A 6,545-nucleotide genomic window follows, 5' to 3' on the forward strand; every position below is an offset into this window, starting at 1 on the left:
GAAGAAGAAGAAGAAGAAGAGAGGAAGAAAAGAAGAGAACAAAGAAAGGAAGGTCCTTTTATTGGTTTTGGGCTGGGCTATTGCTTATTCATGAGGAGTGGGCTACTTTTAACCTATCACAGGCCAGGTTATCTTTTATGCGTTCAGCTCTACAGAAACAGGTTTGAACTTCTCTGTTTTGCTGTGGCCTTGGTTGGAAGGAAAGTAAAGATAAGAGCATGAAGTCATTCTAAGAGCCAAGAAGCACCAGGAAAATGCAGCCTGTGATGGCAGCGTCACAGCATACTTTAACATGAACAATTCCCTAACACTTTTCAAAATCTTCTCTTGACTTTCTGGTTCTGTTTCACAATGATGTGTCTACTTGGGGATTCTTTTTTCTTTGTCCTTCTTGGATATGTTTTATATCTTAGACATATGGATTTGTGTGTGTGTCACCAATTCTGGAAAGTTTCCAGTCATTATTCCTTCAAATGCTGTTTCTTCTCCATTGTCTTTATTCTCTTTTCCTTATTTTACACACATGCATTCATCATATTGTTAGTGTTATTTGTATTTGCTGATCTTGGAGAGGCTGCCTCTTCCAGGGATAGCCAATTTCCAGATATTATACACAACCACTTAGGAGGCTGCCTCTTATGTGCCAATTAACCAGTGCAGAGCCCACACACCCCACAATCTTCCTTTATCAGGCCATTACATTGGTTGGCAAACTCCATGCATATTATACACACTGATGCTGGGTAAGTAATGTGTCCATGACTCTATGGGTGTAGGACTTCTAACACAGTTAGCACATTTTATGGCCTCTGTCTGTGCATTTCCTCCTTTGGCTGATTTTTATCAGTATCTTTTCCTGTAATAAACTGTAACTGAGAGTGTTGCAGCTTTCAGTGAGTTTGGAGAGTCCTTCCAGTAAATTATTGAAGCTAAGGGTTGTTTTGGGAAACTCTGCTACTTGCAGTTGGTGTCAAAAATGAGAGCAGGCTTGTCTGGAAACAGCTTGCTGACCTTGTTTTGGGTTAAATGCCACAGTTGGCATGACTCTTTGCACTTCTCCAGGGTCTGAGTTCTGTGAGGGTCTCAGGCTAAGCTTTCCCATCTCAGTGCTAGCCCAAAGCTCAGTATCCTTATGGCCATGCTGCCCTAGGCACTGTCCCAGGGCTGCTCTGCTCCCATAGGCACACACAGATCTCAGATTTATGTTTTGTATATGGGCCTTTAGATTGTCAATATTTCTTTCCATCTTAACATCAAATATTTTCCACTTTCAACCTGGGATCCGGTTGTTCTGTAGTGGGAAGAACCTTAGAACACTTATTTTACCAAATTGGAGGGGGAACTAGAAGTCCCAATTTTATATTTTGCTTTATCTTCTATTCTGTGACTTTATATGTTGTCAGGATTCTCCTCTGTTAGAGTAATTAGGCCAAAGGCAACCTGAGTTATGCTAGTGGCAGCTCAGTGTGGCTCTGATTGCAATTATCTTTTGTCTGAATTGCTTCAAAAGGCTAGTACTGGTATTATCTTCTTCAAACAGTTCTTCACACTGCAGGTATAGTGATTCTCCAGAATGGCCAGTCTGATCACAGCATTCTCCCTCATGCAGATGTCAAGGGCTAGAGCTCAAGTAGCCATGCTGAATCTTAGCCAGTGATCCAGTGGTAGGTAGTATGGTACAGTAGTAAGACAAAAGTCCAGCTCAGTAAAGTCTGGTAGGACTTATTTATCAATTAAGAAATGCTCACTTTGGGATTCTTACTTGAGAGAGAAATACCCTTCTTCCTTTTTCCCCAGGTGTTTGATAATTTTTCTACTTACTAATACTTAACCAACACATACAACCAACTGATACCTCAGCCTCGGTACACGCTGTCTTATTTTCCAGAAGCAATCTTTACTGGATCACTGCCAAGTTGGAAGATGACCACTCCTACTCATTCTCAGATTGTGTATGAAATGTTTCCTTACCCAGCCTCCTCTTGTCTCCTTTTTTTACTACCTCCTTTCAACCTTAGTGGGCTTTGTCTTTTTGTCTACTTGGCAGGAAACCATTGTTACTTCTGACTGTTACTTTTCACTATTAGTGAAATCTCTGTTCCTCACCCTCTACATGGCAGAATTAAGCTCCTAGTTGGAGTTTCCCATGTGAGCCAAAGCTGAGTGTCTGCTTGACCATGCAAGGAGTTCTTGCTAAGGCTTGTCTTTGGAGTGTCTCCAGCCGATGTCAATAAATCATTCCATTATAATTGCATTTGGAAATATAACATCTGGTTTAATAGTGTCATATTACACTCTGATCCCTGAAAGGGGCTCTGTTTGGGTTGTAGGAGTCCTTGTACCATGCCTGTTACATAGGAGAAGGCTGTGTAGAGTGCGGATGTCTGTCTAGGCTTGATGATAACAACGATAATAGCACTGATCTCTCTCTGTGCCACCTCCCAAGTGCTTTGGGGAGCAGAACCCTGGCTAATCTCAGGATGGGAGAGAGTCCCAGACAGTTACTGGTGGGTGGGACAATGGACCTTGGAAGGCACTCTTTTCTGTTGTATCACCTAGTTCTTATTTTTCTCATTTACTTTGTTCTGTAGAATTGGGTAAAATGTCACATCTCTCTTTTCATGTTGTCTGAGGAGCAGGATGGTAGAACCTGGGTGGCCCCAAGGCTCATGCACCATCTCTGTAGTTCTCTCCAGAAGAGCACTTGTTAGTCCTTTAGAGTCTTTTTTTTTTCTCGTTGAGTTTATTGGTGCATTTTAGGTATAGAGTACAGTTACATTCATCATTGGGATCTTGTACCTTTGCATGACAGGTCTTGGTTCTCATTTTTTCCCTTTATCCCTGACTTCTCTTTAACCCCTCCTCCCTTCCCTATTTACAGACACTCTATTTCAATTTTTTCATTTTCTCATATTTTTTCTTGTCCCTTATTACCTTTCCCCTACCCTTCCCACTTCCCCAACACTTTTAGCCCTTTTCTATTTCACATTGTCAGTTATAACATTAGGATCTTATGTACTATTATAGTTTTTCACACCAGAGAAACTATTTGGTATTTACACATGTGTGACTTATATATTTCACTTAGCAGTATATCCTCAATATGTATCCATTTTCCTATGAATGACTCTAATTTCTCATTCTTTATGGCTGAGTAATATTCCATTTTATAGAAAAACCACATCTTCTTTATCCAGTCTCCAAATGATGGGCAAATGGGCTGTTTCCAAGTTTTAGCTATTACAAACTGTGCTGCTATAACATAGGTGTTCATATGTCACCGTGATATAATTCTTTTAATTCTTTTGGAAAGATACCCAGCAGAGGCATAGCTGGGTCAAATGGAACCTCTAATACCAGCTCTTTGAGGTATCTCCATATTGATTTCCATTAATGGTTGCACCAGTCTGCACTCCCACCAACAATGGAGAAGGGTTTCTTTCTCCCCACAACCCCACCAACATTAGTTATTGGTTGATTTCTTGATAGCAGCCATTTTTTGTGGGGTGAGGTGGAATCTCAGTGTTGTTTTCATCTGCATCTCTTCAACGACCAGTTATGTGGAACATTTTTTCATATATTTACTTGCTGCTTTTACTTCTTTGTCTGAGAAATGTCTGTTCATTTCAAATGCCCATTTATTAATTGGGTGTTTATATTTTGGGGGGCTGATTGTTTTGAGTTCTTTATATATTCTAGATAATAGTCCTTTGAGGAGCAGCTGGTAAAATTTTTTTCCCACATTGTAGATTGTCTTTTAGTTCTGTTGATGGTTTCTTTTGCAGTGCAGAACCTTTTTAATAAGGTGAGATCCCAGTTGTTGATTCTTTCTGCTAGTTCCCGTGCTACTGAGGTTTGGTTCACAAAGTCTTCCTATGCCAGTGTCTTCAAGAGTTCTGCCTAACTTATCTTCCAGCAAGTTTAGTGTTGCTGTTTTAATATTTAGATCTTAATCCACTTGGATTTTAGTTTAGAGCATGGTGAAAGATAAGGGTCTAGTTTTTTTTTTTTTTTTGGTTTTTTGAGACAGGATCTCACTATGTTGTAGTTAAGACTGACCTGGAACTCACTATGTAGACCAGGCTGGTCTAGAACTCACATCGATCCTCCTGCCTCAGCCTTCCCGAGTGCTGGGATTAGAGATGTGAGCCACCATGCCCGGCTTGAAGGTCTAGTTTTAATCTTTGGCAGGTTGAAATCCAGTTTTTCCAACACCATTTATTGATTTATTTTTCTCATTGAGTTTATTGGTACATTTTAGGTATACAGTACAGTTACATTCATCATTGGGATCTTGTACCTTTACATGACAGGTCTTGTTTCTCATTTGTTCCCCTTGTCCCTGCCCTTCTTTCACCCCCTCCTCCCCTCCCCATTTACACTTTATTTCCATTTTTTTCTTTTCTCTTATTACCTTTTCCCTACCCTTCCCACTTTCCCTACACCTTTAGCCCTTTTCTTCCTATTTCACATTGTCAGTTATATCATTTATCTTATGCACTATTCTAGTTTTTCACACCAGAGAAACTATTCAGTATTTACACATGTCCAACACCATTTATTAAAGAGACAGGATGGTTGCCTTCTTTGTCAAATATGAGGTAGCTGAGTACATCTGGAGTTGTTTTTGTATCTTTCAATCTATTCCACTGATCCTCAGGTCTGTTTCTTTGCTAGTACCATGTTGTTTTTAATTACAGTTAGCCCTTTAGCGTCTAAAGTAGAATGAACTTGTTCTAATGCAGCATTTTAAACAGATCTCTTTTCAGAATGTCAGGTATTAAAAAGCTTTTACTAAAAAAGGTTCTCAATCCAAATTTTGCTATTGCACCTTTTATTATCCTTCCTAAAACCTCATTCTAGAGGGTAGATGTGATTATAGGGCAGGATTTGTCACTTAGGGTGTCCAACCACACTCCAGTGAATAGAGTTAAAACAACCACACCTTTCCTTTCAATAGTCAGTGAAGAAAGTACTCATCATGCAGTCTTTTCCCAGCATCAACTCTGTCATTGCTGCTTCTGCAGGAGCAAGGGGAGGAGGGGAGAAGAAAAGCCAGAGGAAGACCTTGTCATCACAGTCCCGCCCTGTCTGATGCAGTCTCCAGGAGTCACTTCCGGGAATAGTCCAGTGCCGCCTAAGAAGGGATCAGCTTGAAATAAATGACTTGAAGCTACATGACAAATGGAGACAAGCAAGTTAAAGATGGATCTAAGGATGAACTTTTCCTACCACTTGGGCAGGCGCCAGTCTTCACCAGCTACTCCTTCATTCATTTCTGTTGGCCAGGAGGCTTTCTGTAGACTCCTGAATAATAAAAAACAAACTTCATATGGATCTAAGGATGAACTTTTCCTACCACTTGGGCAGGCGCCAGTCTTCACCAGCTACTCGCTTCATTCATTTCTGTTGGCCAGGAGGCTTTCTGTAGACTCCTGAATAATAAAAAACAAACTTCACAAAAAGCCCAACAGCATGAATGAGATGAACACCAGTGTGTCTGGTGAGCTGCAATGAAGTGATGCTGTCTGGCTTTTATTAAGCAGCCTAAGTAAATTACTTATCACTGGTACAGATAGAAGCACCAATGTTATTTTGTTCTGAACAGGGACCATACAGCTGCCTGGCCCAGATCTTGGAGCTGAGGGGTCTGTAGGTGTCTGCTGTAGGTGTCCTCGGAGCTGCTGATAGTGCTGGGAGAGGAGAGGATGTGAGCTAACGAGGGTGGGCTGTTCCACACGGGGTGGCTCATTAGGGACCCCTCAGCCTGTGAGGCAGCCAGTGTGCTCATCCACAAAGGAAGAAGGTGAGACAGAGAGAGCAGTCTTCTAGTGACCCCAAATCAGGATTGGGGCTCGGTGTTCCCACGACCTTCTCTTGTGATGCCTGGCAGCTGTTACCTGTGGGCAGTGGGCAGCATGCTCTCTGCCACCATTTTAATCCCTTTCTTTTTTTTTTTTTTTTTTTTTTTGGTACTGGGGATCGAACTCAGGACCTTGTGCTTGTGGGCAGATATGGTGCCACTGAGCTAAATCCCTGGCTCTCATTCACTTTCTTACTAATGAGTTTCTGGCTGGCCCAAGCGACTCAGAAAAGTAATTGGCATGTCTTTGGTCCTGCTGCTGGATTTCTTAATATTATAAGAGTGCATACTTTTATGTCTAATTTAGCATGGTTCAGTAAGACAGACTACCTGGGCCATGTTACCTTATATTTCTGAATAATACCGTATCTTTTACCCTACCCATCTGAGGGTCCAGGGTTTAAGTCCCTGTTCAGGCACCAACTGCCTTGACCCTAGTTGCTGAAAGGTCTTGGGATGGGAGATTAAGAAAGACAAAGGGATATAAGGTGGAGCCAGGTGGGGCTCTAACTCCTGGTGGGAGAAAAAGACCTCAGACAAATCCAGCAAGGTTTATTTATAGTGGTAGAGATAAGGGAAATGCAGGGGGAGGTAAAAGGGGCTGGTGTGTAACCAGAGGCAGGAAAGTACCTAAGGTCTGCAGGATATTGGGCTTGATGGTTTTTCGATGAATGGGCAGGGA

The sequence above is a fragment of the Fukomys damarensis genome, unplaced genomic scaffold (genome assembly GCF_012274545.1).
Source record: "Fukomys damarensis isolate Sample0158 unplaced genomic scaffold, DMR_v1.0_HiC HiC_scaffold_1, whole genome shotgun sequence".
Classification (NCBI taxonomy): Eukaryota; Metazoa; Chordata; class Mammalia; order Rodentia; family Bathyergidae; genus Fukomys; species Fukomys damarensis.